This window comes from Mauremys reevesii, linkage group 9, assembly GCF_016161935.1.
Source record: "Mauremys reevesii isolate NIE-2019 linkage group 9, ASM1616193v1, whole genome shotgun sequence".
Taxonomy (NCBI): domain Eukaryota; kingdom Metazoa; phylum Chordata; order Testudines; family Geoemydidae; genus Mauremys; species Mauremys reevesii.
The window spans coordinates 87,586,712-87,600,569 of NC_052631.1; positions in this window are offsets into that span (position 1 = coordinate 87,586,712).

Below are 13,858 nucleotides of genomic sequence, written 5' to 3' on the forward strand. Positions count from 1 at the left end.
GGTGCAATAGATTCTAGGTGTATCAGGTCCAAAGACACCAGCTCCACGTGATGAAGCAGAAGAAACGCCTCTCTCTCATTTGGAGAGAGCCTGTGAATGGAGAGAATCTCTAGAACTGAGAATGTGTTTCGGGAAAGGTGCATTTCACAGTTGGCATAGTACTTTTTACAGGTAGTACCGCCCTACCAGTTAAACCAAACAGGCAAAAGTGGTTCATGTAACTGAGCAGAGGAGACCTAATTAGGGAAGAGTTAACTTTTTGTAGAGTTCACTCAATTTCTTGCTGCTTTAACAGAGACTTGACATTTCTAATTAGGAAGTTTTACATACAGGCAAGTGAATTTACCCCCAGCTGGGAAAGCAAGGCTTAGCACGAGTTTTACATCCGCCCTCATTGATCTCCAGATTATCTCACATTCAAGACTCTGCAGCCTTTGGGAGTTTTAACAAATGTGGGAAACTACATAGAAATTCTTCCTTTGACTTCAGGGTTAGATAGATCAAGGTCTGGCAAGCTAGAGACAGGAGGGATGAATTTATTTCCTTTTTTTCTCTTTTATTCGTTAATTTTTTTCTACATGTCTGAACCACCTAGAATGGCAAAAAAGTTCCAATAAATTGTTGACAATGTTTGTGGTAAACAATTGGCATTTTATGTCACTGTCAAAACAGAATATAGGAGATTAGCCTTAAAAAAGCCAAATAGGTTATTCAATGATCCTGAGTTCACTTACATGAGTGTAAATTGGGAGAAACTCCATCAAATTTGATTGGCTTGATTCTACACCAGTTGGCACTTTGTGGAGTCCTGCACACCCAAGCAAAATAGGTATAAATGATTGCACTCGATCTGGTTGCATTTTACACTGATGTAAAGCTCCGTGGTTTGAGCATTGGCCTGCTAAACCCAGGGTTGTGAGTTCAATCCTTGAGGGGGCCGTTTGGGGAACTGGGGTAAAAATCTGGGGATTGGTCCTGCTTTGAGCAGGGGGTTGGACTAGATGACCTCCTGAGATCTCTTCCAACCCTAATATTCTATGATTCTAAAGGACTACACAGGTGCAAGATGTTGGTGAATCAGGTCTCCAGGTCTGATGTAAAATTGTTGTTTCTTTATATGATGAGAATCAGAGCCAAATGCACAGACCTCTGTAGCAGAGATTTCACTGATTTCTTTTGATATGAAAGTGCCATATAATGCACTTCACTTATCTTACAGAGTCTTTATTACTGCATGTCTAGGACTTTTAAGTACGAGAGTTCAGAAAAATGCTCACTATTTAACTTATTTAAGTTTTCTTACCTTTTAATTTATACCAGTGCAATGGAAGAGGTATGTGTAGGTAAAACCGTGGACTATATGTACAACATGTAATGTTGTTTGTTTTCATGCATTGAATGTTTAAAAACAGGAAAACAGGTGTACAAAATAAGTGAAATAATAATAGTTAATATTACTAAGAGTCAGGATAATAGCGTGAGTTGACAGAAGTTCAAGATGACCCCTAAGTGGGCCATGATTGGCATGGGTATTAATCGGGGAGCCACATTACGTATCTGAGACAGTTAAGCCTTCCTCCCTCTGAGTGCAGGGCATAGTCCCCAGACAGACGGCATCTCAGCTATTAAAAAAAATTTTTTAAAAATTTTTTATACGCTATGTTAAAAATATAATATAACACAGGGGTAAAAAAAAACAGAAAGAGTCCTTGTGGCACCTTAGAGACTAACAAATGTATTTGGGCATAAGCTTTCGTGGGCTAAGGAAAGCGTGTCTGCACATCTGGGTGTAGTGCTTAGATTACCCAAAAGTACAAAGGCTGGTTTAAAAATCATACAATACCTATGGTACTACACTTGTTCTTGGCAAAATGGCCTGGGATGATCAAAGAAAATAAATTAGGCTTTTACTGTAGCTGTGGAAATGACAAGTAGACATTGGCAAAACATGCAGTGAGGGCTTGTGTACACATATGTTGATATAACGTAAGGCGCACAGAGGTGTGAATAAGCCACCCCTGAGCAACATAAGTTACACTGACCTAAGCACTGGGGTGGACATAGCTACCATGGCTTGCTGGGGGTGGAGTAATTAAGTCTGCATTAGCATCGGTGTGCAGCTGTGCTGCTGTAAACTCTGTAGTGCAGCCATAGCCTCCTGCTCAACCATAAAAGAAGGCATTAAACCATATTCTAGGTGCTAGATTACATGTAGTAGTTAATAGGAGTAGGACTAAAAATTGAGCATCCATATGAGAGTGCAACTTATTAGTATGTGAAACATTCTTACTACACACGTGGCCTGCAAGCAATTTGTATGAGAAGCCTTTATATTTGGCGTGATTGTGTTTCAGAACAATGTGGTATACAACCATTTCAATGCTATTTATAGTGCTTGGTGTTAACATACTTCTTTTAGGAATAACCCACAAAGACAAAGTTTCAGTTTTCAAATTCCTATTAAAATACTTCAGCTGGAAATGGATGCCCAAGAATATGTTAGCTCCCTAAGATTTCCAGAGAATCTCGAATCCCTGGGAGGCAGAGACTTCCCTGGAGAGACCCTGCAGCTCTTCATCTGTCCTGAGCCCCCTGCCCTAACTTATCTGCAAGCACCACTGCAATGGTCCTACATTTCTAGGAATTCCCTGACCTGCCGTGCCCTGCCCTGCCCTGCCCTGCCCCAAGACTCCCCTGGAAAGGTTCTACAGCATGAGGGGGTGAGCCATCTGAAATGAATATAGCATTAGGCTGTACCAGTTGATGTTGTTTTTCCTCAGTGGATGTGATGGAGAGAATCCAGTGCAATGCAGCTGGTTCTGTTGCCTCCATAAACAGACCACTGTGTGCATAAGCAGAGAGCAAGCCACAGATGTATAACCGGTCCAGGCTCCCTCAGTTCCTAGGGAAGCACACAACCCTTAGTTGGGTAGTTGCTTTTGTCAGAAAGAAATGTTGATAGAGAGATGAAACTTTCCATGTTTCAAAGTATATTTCTCTAAAGAAGCTTTTTACTTTCTTTACCCATGTGGCCATCATTTGCTCTTCACCACACATCTTTTTATTCATGTCTTTATAAGACTTTAAAGTCTTGGAGGATAATGAGGAAGGAGAACACTATAGAACCTAAGTCTTTTCCCTCCAGCTTTAACCATTTGCTTCCCTCTTGAATTTCCCAATATATATATTAAATACTGCAGTTACTTACTTTCAGAATGGCTCTGAGAGAGAATTGCTCGTGCAGGGTGAATTCATTTCATAGGAATTAATTGTTTAGACTTCAAGAGAAACACTGGCAAGATATGATTGGTTGACCTTTTTCTTTGGGTCATTTGTGAAAATAGTTCATTTTCTTCATGTATTGAGCAAAAGATGTATTGCATATAAATATTATACATGTCAGTATACCCAGATCTTATGTTTTCTTATCTATGTTCTTTGAGATGAGCAATTTATTTCATAATCTGATGGACAGATTAATGCTGATGACAACCTATTTCTATTTTTAGTTATTCTTAGTGAAGATGTAAAAAGGTTGTTTTTTCCTTGGTGATTTTACCACGTTGTTGCTGGCTAGTGTTAATCCTTTTAATTAAAAGGTCAATCACTCATCCTCTTCTTAAACCTACTGTGACTTTAATTATTTTCTCAACAAATGAGCTGATTTAGTATTATTTAATAATGCTTGGTTTAAATAATAATCCTAAGAAGTGGAAATTTGTTTTGAACATTTATAAGCTTTGAAGGTTACCGTAAATTGAAAATAATATTTTAAAGTCTGTTTCCCCATTAACAGCTATTAAAATCGCAGGAGCATTTTGATCAGAGCCTTTGAGTGCTTGCAGATCATGTCTTTTTCTAACTGGCCAACAAGATTACTCAGAAGCAGTATTAAAGTGCTATAAATGGGAAAATACAAACTATTCACTCACCAGGGCTATAAGATCTGATGGTAAAGTGGTGATGAAGAACGTGCATGGACCCTTCCTCCAGATGGTGACAGGGACCAGGAATCTTCCCTTTCTGTCACATTCCCCTTTGGTATCTGCAATAATTATTAATGAAAGTTTGCAATCACCCAACAAATAAAAAAAAAGCCGCTGTCTCTCCAGAATCTATCTGAAATTATTTAGTTGGTTATTTTTATTGGTACCATTTTTGGACTTATCCCGCCTTTCCCCAAAGATTGGTCTCTCCTGTCAGCTCCTTCTACACGTCTAGCTAGTTGCTGTATCTCTCCCATCACACAGTACAGCTTTCTTGATACGAGACCTTTCCCATTTGCAGCATATGCCCTCATGAGTAACTTACCTGTATCTCGCAGCCATGATGTCCCCTCTTTTCCAGTTTTAACTGAAAACGTCTTTCACTCCCCTCTTTCTCTCTGCTATTAGGAGGTACAGACATTAGTCTTGTAAGTGCATTACTCAGCTCTGGATAACATTTTGGGACAGAGTTGATCTGAATGATCCTATACAAAGTACAAGTTGTATTGTACCAGGCAAGGTACGGGGGGGTGCTGGAACAATTTTATAGTGGGGGTGATGAGATCCATTGAACCCTGCAAACCTGTATATGATGGAAACTACTTTAAGCCAAGAGGTTCATCAGCACTGAGGGAGGTCCGCCGGTCCCACAGATTCGGCGGCAATTCGGTGGCGGGTACGACGAAGCCGCGGGACCAGGGACCTCCCACAGGCAAGTTGCCGAAGGCTGCCTGACTGCCGTGCAGAGCCGCCCCTGCTTCCAAATAGTCTCGGTACCCAAAAGGCTTGGGTACCGAAGCCTTTAAATCGGCTTCGGTACCCAATGACTGGAAGTTAGCTAATGTAACGCCAATATTTAAAAAAGGGCTCTAGGGGTGATCCCGGCAATTACAGACCGGTAAGTCTAACGTCGGTACCGGGCAAATTAGTTGAAACAATAGTAAAGAATAAAATTGTCAGACGCATAGAAAAACATAAACTCTTGAGCAATAGTCAACATGGTTTCTGTAAAGGGAAATCGTGTCTTACTAATCTATTAGAGTTCTTTGAAGGGGTCAACAAACATGTGGACAAGGGGGATCCGGTGGACATAGTGTACTTAGATTTCCAGAAAGCCTTTGACAAGGTCCCTCACCAAAGGCTCTTACGTAAATTAAGCTGTCATGGGATAAAAGGAAAGGTCCTTTCATGGATTGAGAACTGGTTAAAGGACAGGGAACAAAGGGTAGGAATTAATGGTAAATTCTCAGAATGGAGAGGGTAACTAGTGGTGTTCCCAAGGGTCAGTCCTGGGACCAATCCTATTCAATTTATTCATAAATGATCTGGAGAAAGGGTAAACAGTGAGGTGGCAAAGTTTGCAGATGATACTAAACTACTCAAGATAGTTAAGACCAAAGCAGATTGTGAAGAACTTCAAAAGATCTCACAAAACTAAGTGATTGGGCAACAAAATGGCAAATGAAATTTAATGTGGATAAATGTAAAGTAATGCACATTGGAAAAAATAACCCCAACTATACATACAACATGATGGGGGCTAATTTAGCTACAACGAGTCAGGAAAAAGATCTTGGAGTTATCGTGGATAGTTCTCTGAAGATGTCCACACAGTGTGCAGAGGTGGTCAAAAAAGCAAACAGGATGTTAGGAATCATTAAAAAGGGGATAGAGAATAAGACTGAGAATATATTATTGCCCTTATATAAATCCATGGTACGCCCACATCTCGAATACTGTGTACAGATGTGGTCTCCTCACCTCAAAAAAGATATTCTAGCACTAGAAAAGGTTCAGAAAAGAGCAACTAAAATGATTAGGGGTTTAGAGAGGGTCCCATATGAGGAAAGATTAAAGAGGCTAGGACTCTTCAGTTTGGAAAAGAGAAGACTAAGGGGGGACATGATAGAGGTATATAAAATCATGAGTGATGTTGAGAAAGTGGATAAGGAAAAGTTATTTACTTATTCCCATAATACAAGAAGTAGGGGTCACCAAATGAAATTAATAGGCAGCAGGTTTAAAACAAATAAAAGGAAGTTCTTCTTCACGCAGCGCACAGTCAACTTGTGGAACTCCTTACCTGAAGAGGTTGTGAAGGCTAGGACTATAACAATGTTTAAAAGGGGACTGGATAAATTCGTGGTGGCTAAGTCCATAAATGGCTATTAGCCAGGATGGGTAAGTATGGTGTCCCTAGCCTCTGTTGGTCAGAGGATGGAGATGGATGGCAGGAGAGAGATCACTTGATCATTGCCTGTTAGGTTCACTCCCTCAGGGGCACCTGGCATTGGCCACTGTCAGTAGACAGATACTGGGCTAGATGGACCTTTGGTCTGACCCGGAACGGCCTTTCTTATGTTCTTATGTCTCCACATTTTTATTTAAAAGTTTTAACCCAAGGCATTGACCTGTATCCAAACAACTCACAAAATGTGCATGCTTTTGGAGACTGAATATCTCACATTATAGCTCGGTTTTTAATTAATGATAATGTATTTGTAGAATTCAGAATAAAGCTGAGGAACAAACAGTGATGTAAGTTATTTGAATACTAGGTTGTATTGAACTTAGCAAGAATCCCCAGATGTAATTCTGTCTGGTTTTAGCTGAGGGAGCTGATGTGATTAAGTGCAGAGTTTTTGATTAGCTGGACTTTGACAAGTTTTATTTGATTGTGTTGGGCTGGGGTTTCTTGAGGAATTGCCTGTGTCTCAGAACTGAACCGCTAGCTGACATGTCAAGGAACTTGGGATTTCCAGGCTGTGAATCTAAAAGAATTAATTTTAATTGGTAAAAAGCAAAGACTGGGAAATTTAGAGCATTATCACAAACAGACTTAGCTGACAGATCAGGTTTTTTAATATAACAGCCTCTAATTTTGGTGATATAAAATGACTACTCAGTATTTCCCATGCATTTTCTAAATATGCACCAGTACAGAGTAGCTGAACAATGCCAGCTCCAAAGGGTGGCCTGACCTATCATGGACAGAACACACAGATGGACCAATTATTAGTCAAGCATACCTAATAGGGCTACTAACCAAGCAGCTGGTGACAAGAAAGGTCAGGGGTGAACTTGCTGTTTACTGAACATGAAGCTAATTATTCATCTCACTAAGCACAGTAGCATTGTATCCTTCGTGTGATGCAAAAAAAACCCTGGCTCTGCATATAGAGTTAGAGTTCAGTAGGTACTTAATAACTGCAAAATTGCATCACATTTGGTCCTAGTGAATTATAATTTGGTATAATTCTCTACTTAGCCCTGTGTCTTGAAAGTTAGAATTTCTTATCCGTTGTAACAGGAATAACCTGTGCATATTTCTTATTTTTAAAGAATATTCCGAACATTTTGGTGTCATGGAAAAGGGCAGACATAGAGCTAGATCAAAGGTCTATATTCTATCATCATTTTGTTTTTCCTTTGGGCTTGTCTTTGTGGCGAGATGGGGTATAAATCTACCTTGCACTAGCTTGCCATGCATTAACTATCCATGTGGACCCTGCTGCCACGCACTAAAAGTGCCCTAGTGAGCTTTGATAGCCCCCACATTGAATCGGGAGTAGGTCAAAGTGCACTAGGGAACTTTTTAGTGTGAGATAGCAGACTGCACATGGACAGTTAGTGCACAGCTGGCTGATGTGAAGTAGATTTACACCTCAGCTTGCCACACACTAACTCTTTGTATAGACAAGGCCTTAATCAAATCTACGGAAGTCAGGGAGTTGTAATGATGCTCAGGGTAGATTGTTTAATATTAAGGCATATAGGCAATGACATCGGAAGGCGTGTCCATATGGGGATTTAGGGCATGACAAGCTGGGGTGTGAATCTGCAGCACATTGGCTTGCTGGGCCCTAAATGATGGCTGCTTCACACTAAAAGTTCTGTAGTGCACACTGTTAACACATGGTTACGGTGAACCCCAAGCAGGCTCTTTGATTCATGATTGAGTCCTACCCCTGAGACTGGCTTGGATTTCTAGACACATTCCTGCCTACATCTCTAAGGAAACCCCCGTGGAAAGGTGACATTTTCCATAATGAAAGCAGTTGACCTGACTCTCCTGTCATTCACACTGGCGTAGGCCTGTTCGCTCCAGCGACATTACTCTTGTGTCACGCTGCTGTAACTGGGTGCAGTATCCAACCATGTGGCTCTGCCTGGTGTTGGGCTGGATTACAAACGCGTCATACAGCTTTGCTATCTGCCACGGACCTGGCTGTAACCACCGCTCCCTTGCATGAATACTGAGACCCGGTGTATCTGCCTGCAAAGCTCAGTGCAAGGCCCTTCTGTTCAGGTCCTCTCGCTTGTGACCTGTCTCCCACCCCTCCACTGTCACCAGCTCTTTCTTTTGGGGTTTCTTTTCACTTTTTCTGCTTCTGGCAGAGTGACTGCTTCCCTCTGGGTCATTGCTGCTGTTTATAACTTTTGTGGAGGGTTCAGCTTCTTGGGAAAGTGTTGTATATAAATAAATTTTAAAAATGAGCTGGCCATGGAAGTGATTGATCAGAGTGATCTGCAACCTCAGTAGTTCGGCTAGCTTGGCCAATCTGAGAAGTAGTGCAAAAGGAGAAGGCGGGATGAGAAGCAGAAGCATAATTATTTTGGGCTGGGTTATAGCCACCCTTTGCATGAGGCACAAAAGAAAGGCACAAGAAGCCTCGTCCGCTCCTTGCAAACCTGTCATAAAGGGCTATCCATGCAATCCTGGTGCTCTTCTAAGCGTAGACACTGCTCCCTGCTAGCAACCCTCAGACACTAGCCACTCCAAAGGGCTTGGAGTTGCTGTAGGGAAGCATATGTTGCACACCCTGAGTGGATGCACTGATGGCTGCCCCCTGAGGCATAACCTATCCTCTTGCTCCCACATGTGCAGTGTGGCTGTGCACCATCCCCAGCACAGGACGGTGGCTAAAAGCTTAAACATGCATTATACAGTAGAGGTGGATGAGAGCCTAATGCCCAGATGTGATCACCCCTGTGCTTTCAGTGTGCCCAACAACCAAAACCAGATTCCGATCCAACTTTTGCAGGTAACTCCTGTCTTTCTAATAGCCCGAGCCTCAGTTCTGGACACCCAGAACTTTCAGCTCTGTGACATCTGGATGTGGGTGTACACTTGGGCCCATCTGTACTGTATATAAAATGTTCTGTTTTTCCTTGAATACAATTAGCGGGTTTATAGTATCCTGGAATGTATACTGCTTACAAAGCACCCAAAGTGTGTCAGATACTTTGTAATTGTTCACTTCATTAGCAGGGTAATAACTGATAGGATAAGAAAACCTATGGACCTAAGGAAGAGAGAACCTTGCCAGAACTCAAGCAGCATACCGTATCATTTATGTTTAGCATCCATTACAGATGTTATTCACTGAGGACTCTGCATTGATGGCTGGTACCATCCGTTGGGTAAATTGCTAAATCAGTGTCCCATCTGGCTTTTCAAAAGAGTTCTTTAAGGCTCAAGGCTTATTTCAAAAGAGTAAGAACCTGCCATGCTTTCTGGGCCAAAATGCCCTCTCTGTGAGTTAATAGCAACAAAGATTAATTAGGACCCAAAATGTTCCCAGCTGTACAACCTGTGAGATGCTGTTGCTGAGTGGCATAATGGAAGCCATGATGCATGTAGTTCCCACTCTACAGTCTGTGATTCATTGGTCTGTCAGTAGTTTGAGATGCTGTGTATGAAAATGCCATATAAATGCAAATAGAAATACAAACACTGACTTCCCCCTGTTGGCTAGTGATAAGGTGCTCATCCAGATGACATATTATGATTTAAAAGTAGAAAGTAATATTTGGGCAGGGGGAAAAACCAACAGTTACTCTGAAAATACATTTGTCTTTTTTTTTTTTAAGGCATTAACCTAAAAAAGGGAGTTATGACCACCTCCTTTGCTACCTCTTTGGCAGCCTGTGATGATACCTTTCTGATTAATGAACTTAGAATGATGATAAGCTTTGAAGTAGGACAGTGTGTGATTTGCTGCACACAGGAGTATGCGTTCCCAGGAAATGAATGGAACAAGTTCTGTTCACATCTGTCTCTGAGTTCTTATGGTCTTTGACTTAATAACAAGGAAGGCTGGATGTTGCCTTGCCTAATTCCCTGAACTGCTGAATTGCCTTAGGATGAAAGAGGTATGTCCTGACAGAGAGAACAGGGATAGCTCTGGACAGCATTTACCCTGCTGGTCAAAAGGCAAAGGATAGTGGCTTTGGTTGGGTGAAGAGTCAAAGGTAGCATATGAGATGAAGTGACTATTCACGTCCTACCATGTGAATACCTTGAAATTAAATGGCTTCCTCTTGTTTCTTTTAAACAAATGTTCTTAATGAAAAAAGATTCCTATTGTTCCGAAAAAGAGTTTTATCCTGAAGGGACCAATGTAAGCTAATCATACAAAGTCAGGTATCAATGACAGAGACTTCTTTTTATAGTATTGTATGACTATGCGAAAGATAATCAGCGTCAGGACAAGACATCAGCAATTTACACAACGCATCATTTTACGTTATTACATATAAACATTCAGGCTATTTGGAAAATGGGTATTTCTTTATTGTTACCTGGCTCATATGCTGATTGTTTGACAGTGTATGTCTTGCTGTCCTTTGAGTGATTTCCTTCCCATGCGATTTCACTGAGGTTGCTTTCTTTTTTTAAGCCTGGGAAGTTGTCCCTGTGTAGTCTGCATGAACCTTTGATTGCAAGGTGTCTATGTTCTCAACATACTGAGAGAGATTTTAAATAGTCATCTTCAGAGGAGACCCAATATCATATTTTCATTCTATCTCTTAACAACAGGCTTTTGGGGGCTTTTCATAGTTAAAAACCCCCTCTATCTCTGGCCGCAACACAGCTTGTTTATGTTGATGTTTTCTTCCCCGCGTTTCTGATTTCAGTATGTAGCCCATTGTTAATAGTAAAATGTGATAATGCAAGATGACACAAAGATGCATTTGTATTGTGTGCTGAATAGACTGTGTGTGTATTAACAGGCTGCACAATAAACTATGGCATTTGTTATACCTACATAATCATGTTACATGGTTAACATTGAAGAATTGCAACTGGACTGCGGATTTTCAGTACTGAATCAGTTGTACCAGTTCATAACCAAGGCTGCATTATCACTAGCAATGCAACCTCAGGTTCTGATCTCTAAGGGCTAGTCTACACTTACCTGCCGGGTCGACGCGGTGAGTTCGACTTCTTGGAGTTCGAACTATTGCGTCTAATCTACACGCGATAGTTCGAACTCCCTGCGCGCTCCGGTTGACTCCGGTACTCCACCACTGCAAACGGCGGTGGCGGAGTCGACCTTGGAGCCGCGGACTTCGATCCCGCGGCGTCTGGACGGGTAAGTAGTTCGAACTAGGGTACTTCGAGTTCAGCTATGCTATTCACGTAGCTGAACTTGCGTACCCTAGTTCGACCCCCGCCCTTAGTGTAGACCTGCCCTAAGTTATATCAGTTTTATGCTGGTACAGTTCCCTTAGCCTCTGTGGAATTACTCAAATTTACACAAGTTTACACTGGAAAATAATGTGAGTGAGTAGAAGGGAGAGATGCAGGGCAAGACAATGGATCTTTCTCTTCTCTGAGAAAACCTTTGCTGTGGTTGTACCATGAAATCAGGTCTTTTGTGTGCTTTTACCCTATGCTATACCGATTTCATGGGAGCGATCAGCATTTCTCAAATTGGGGGTTCTGACCCAAAGGGATTTGCAGGGAGGGGGAGGGGCGGTTGCAAGGTTTTTTTTTTTTTTTTTTGACAGGACACAGTATCGCCACCCTTACTTCAGAGCTGGGCGGCTGGAGAGTAGTGGCTATTGGCTGGGCGCCCAGCTCTGAGGGCAGCACCACGCCAGCAGTAGTGCAGAAGTAAGTGTGGCAATATCATACCCATGAAAGCTTATGCCCAAATAAATGTGAGTCTTTAAGGTGTCACCGGACTCCTCATTGTTTTTGTGTGTGTGGGGGGGTGGACTTCCATAAATCCCGTGAACAAATAATGGGACTGGAAATTTGTATGGCCATATCTCCAAAGCACCTTTTTAAAAACTGTACCCTTATATATTCTCCAAGGGGTAACATTTACACCAGCTGCATAAAGCCAGAGTGTGCAGTAGGGCTGGGGAGATTAAATCCACCCTCCCACAATCCAGAGCCATCCCTCTAGCGGGATCCCAGCACATGTGCTGGGCACGTAGGAAGATTAAAAAAAATAAAACCAAGTAAATAAATATTCCAGTCCACTGGCTGCAAGAGTTGCACAGCGCACACCCCTCCTCCTCCTCCTCCTCCTCTGCACTGTTATTGAAGTCTGTGGGTTTCAACATTCTCCCTCTAACCTTTTTTTTAATTATAAAAATAATTCCACTGGTGCTCTGGGTATCCATGCCATGGTTTACAATACCATAGAGTATACATACTGCTCATGCATTTAAAAAAAAATTCCTCTCCCCCCATGGTGCCCTTCCTTTCCAATGTACATGGAGCTGGCATGGGGATTGGGCAGGCATGCCTGCCCAGCAGCTTCACCTCTGGTCTCCATCAGTGGAGTGGAGGACCTTGCACGGGTTCTCTGGCACATGGGTGAATTTTGTCCTAAAACTTCAATTTTACAACAACAGTTTTATATTTCCACTTCCGAATCTGTCATGGACTGCCACTTGCAGAGAGTAGACTTGCTGACCTCCAGTGATAGTTTTTTCCATCTGTGGACTCTGATTCCATAAAGCAGCAGAGGACGGGATGAGGGAGGGTGGAGGGAAAGCAACCAGTTCTCAATATTAAAAGACTGAAGGTGAGATCCTGGTTCAAATGAAGCCAGTGGGCCAGGATTTCACCTATGTGACGAGTTTTCTGCTGGCATTAACTAGCACAACACCATTGACTTCACTGGAGCAGTGACAACTTATGGCAGAGAATTTGGCCTTAGACCTGTAAAACGAATATGATAAAAGATAAGTTTCAACATGTGGTCTACACAGTACATGTGATAAGCAACCTTTCCAGAGTAGAAAAGTTATTGTGCAATCAGAACATTCTGGGAGCTTCAAAGTGAATACGATTCTTGATGGAAGATGAGTTATTTTCGATGGATTCAAAATACTTTTCAAATGTTCATTATGGCCCAGGATAGAGGGGCTTCTCATTAATGTTTTCAATGGAAATTAAATCTTAAATGTGGTTCAATATATATTCTGATTATCAAGATGCTATATCATTAGTTTACTTATTTTTATAGCACTAGCAATATACTAAATAATTTACAGACAGGTATGAAAAAAGTTCTGCCCCAAAGAAAGAATAATGTACCCTGAATATCATATGACAGAATCTCATCTGATGCTGTGTGCTACATAGGATAGAACATATATAAACTCCAGTAATGAACCTAGATATTGCACTGATACAAACTGAATTTAAATAATTATCTTGTGTTATAGGTTATTGCTGTATTTAAGTGACTATTTTCCCTCTTCCACAGTGTTTCTAAATCCTTCATGCTTTTCTGACTGTTCCCCTGTCTGTTTGCCTCTATGCATATTCTCTGCTCTCAGTGCTATCAAAGGTGTATTCAGTCATTTGCATTATGCAAAAAGAATAATTGGTTTGTCTATAATTGTAAGCAAATTGAAGATAATCCAAAACCCTATTCTGGTATTTGTCTTTGATAATGTGACTAGGCTGGTAATAGTTAAAGTTAATGAGCCAATTATTTCAGGACAGGACAGCAGGCACATGCATTGACCTGTTCAGCTTTACTTTACCATCAATAAGCATGTCTGTAGTGTATGTTTTGTATAGGCAATTCTTCGCATCCTGTGAGCAGTCCTAAGCATTG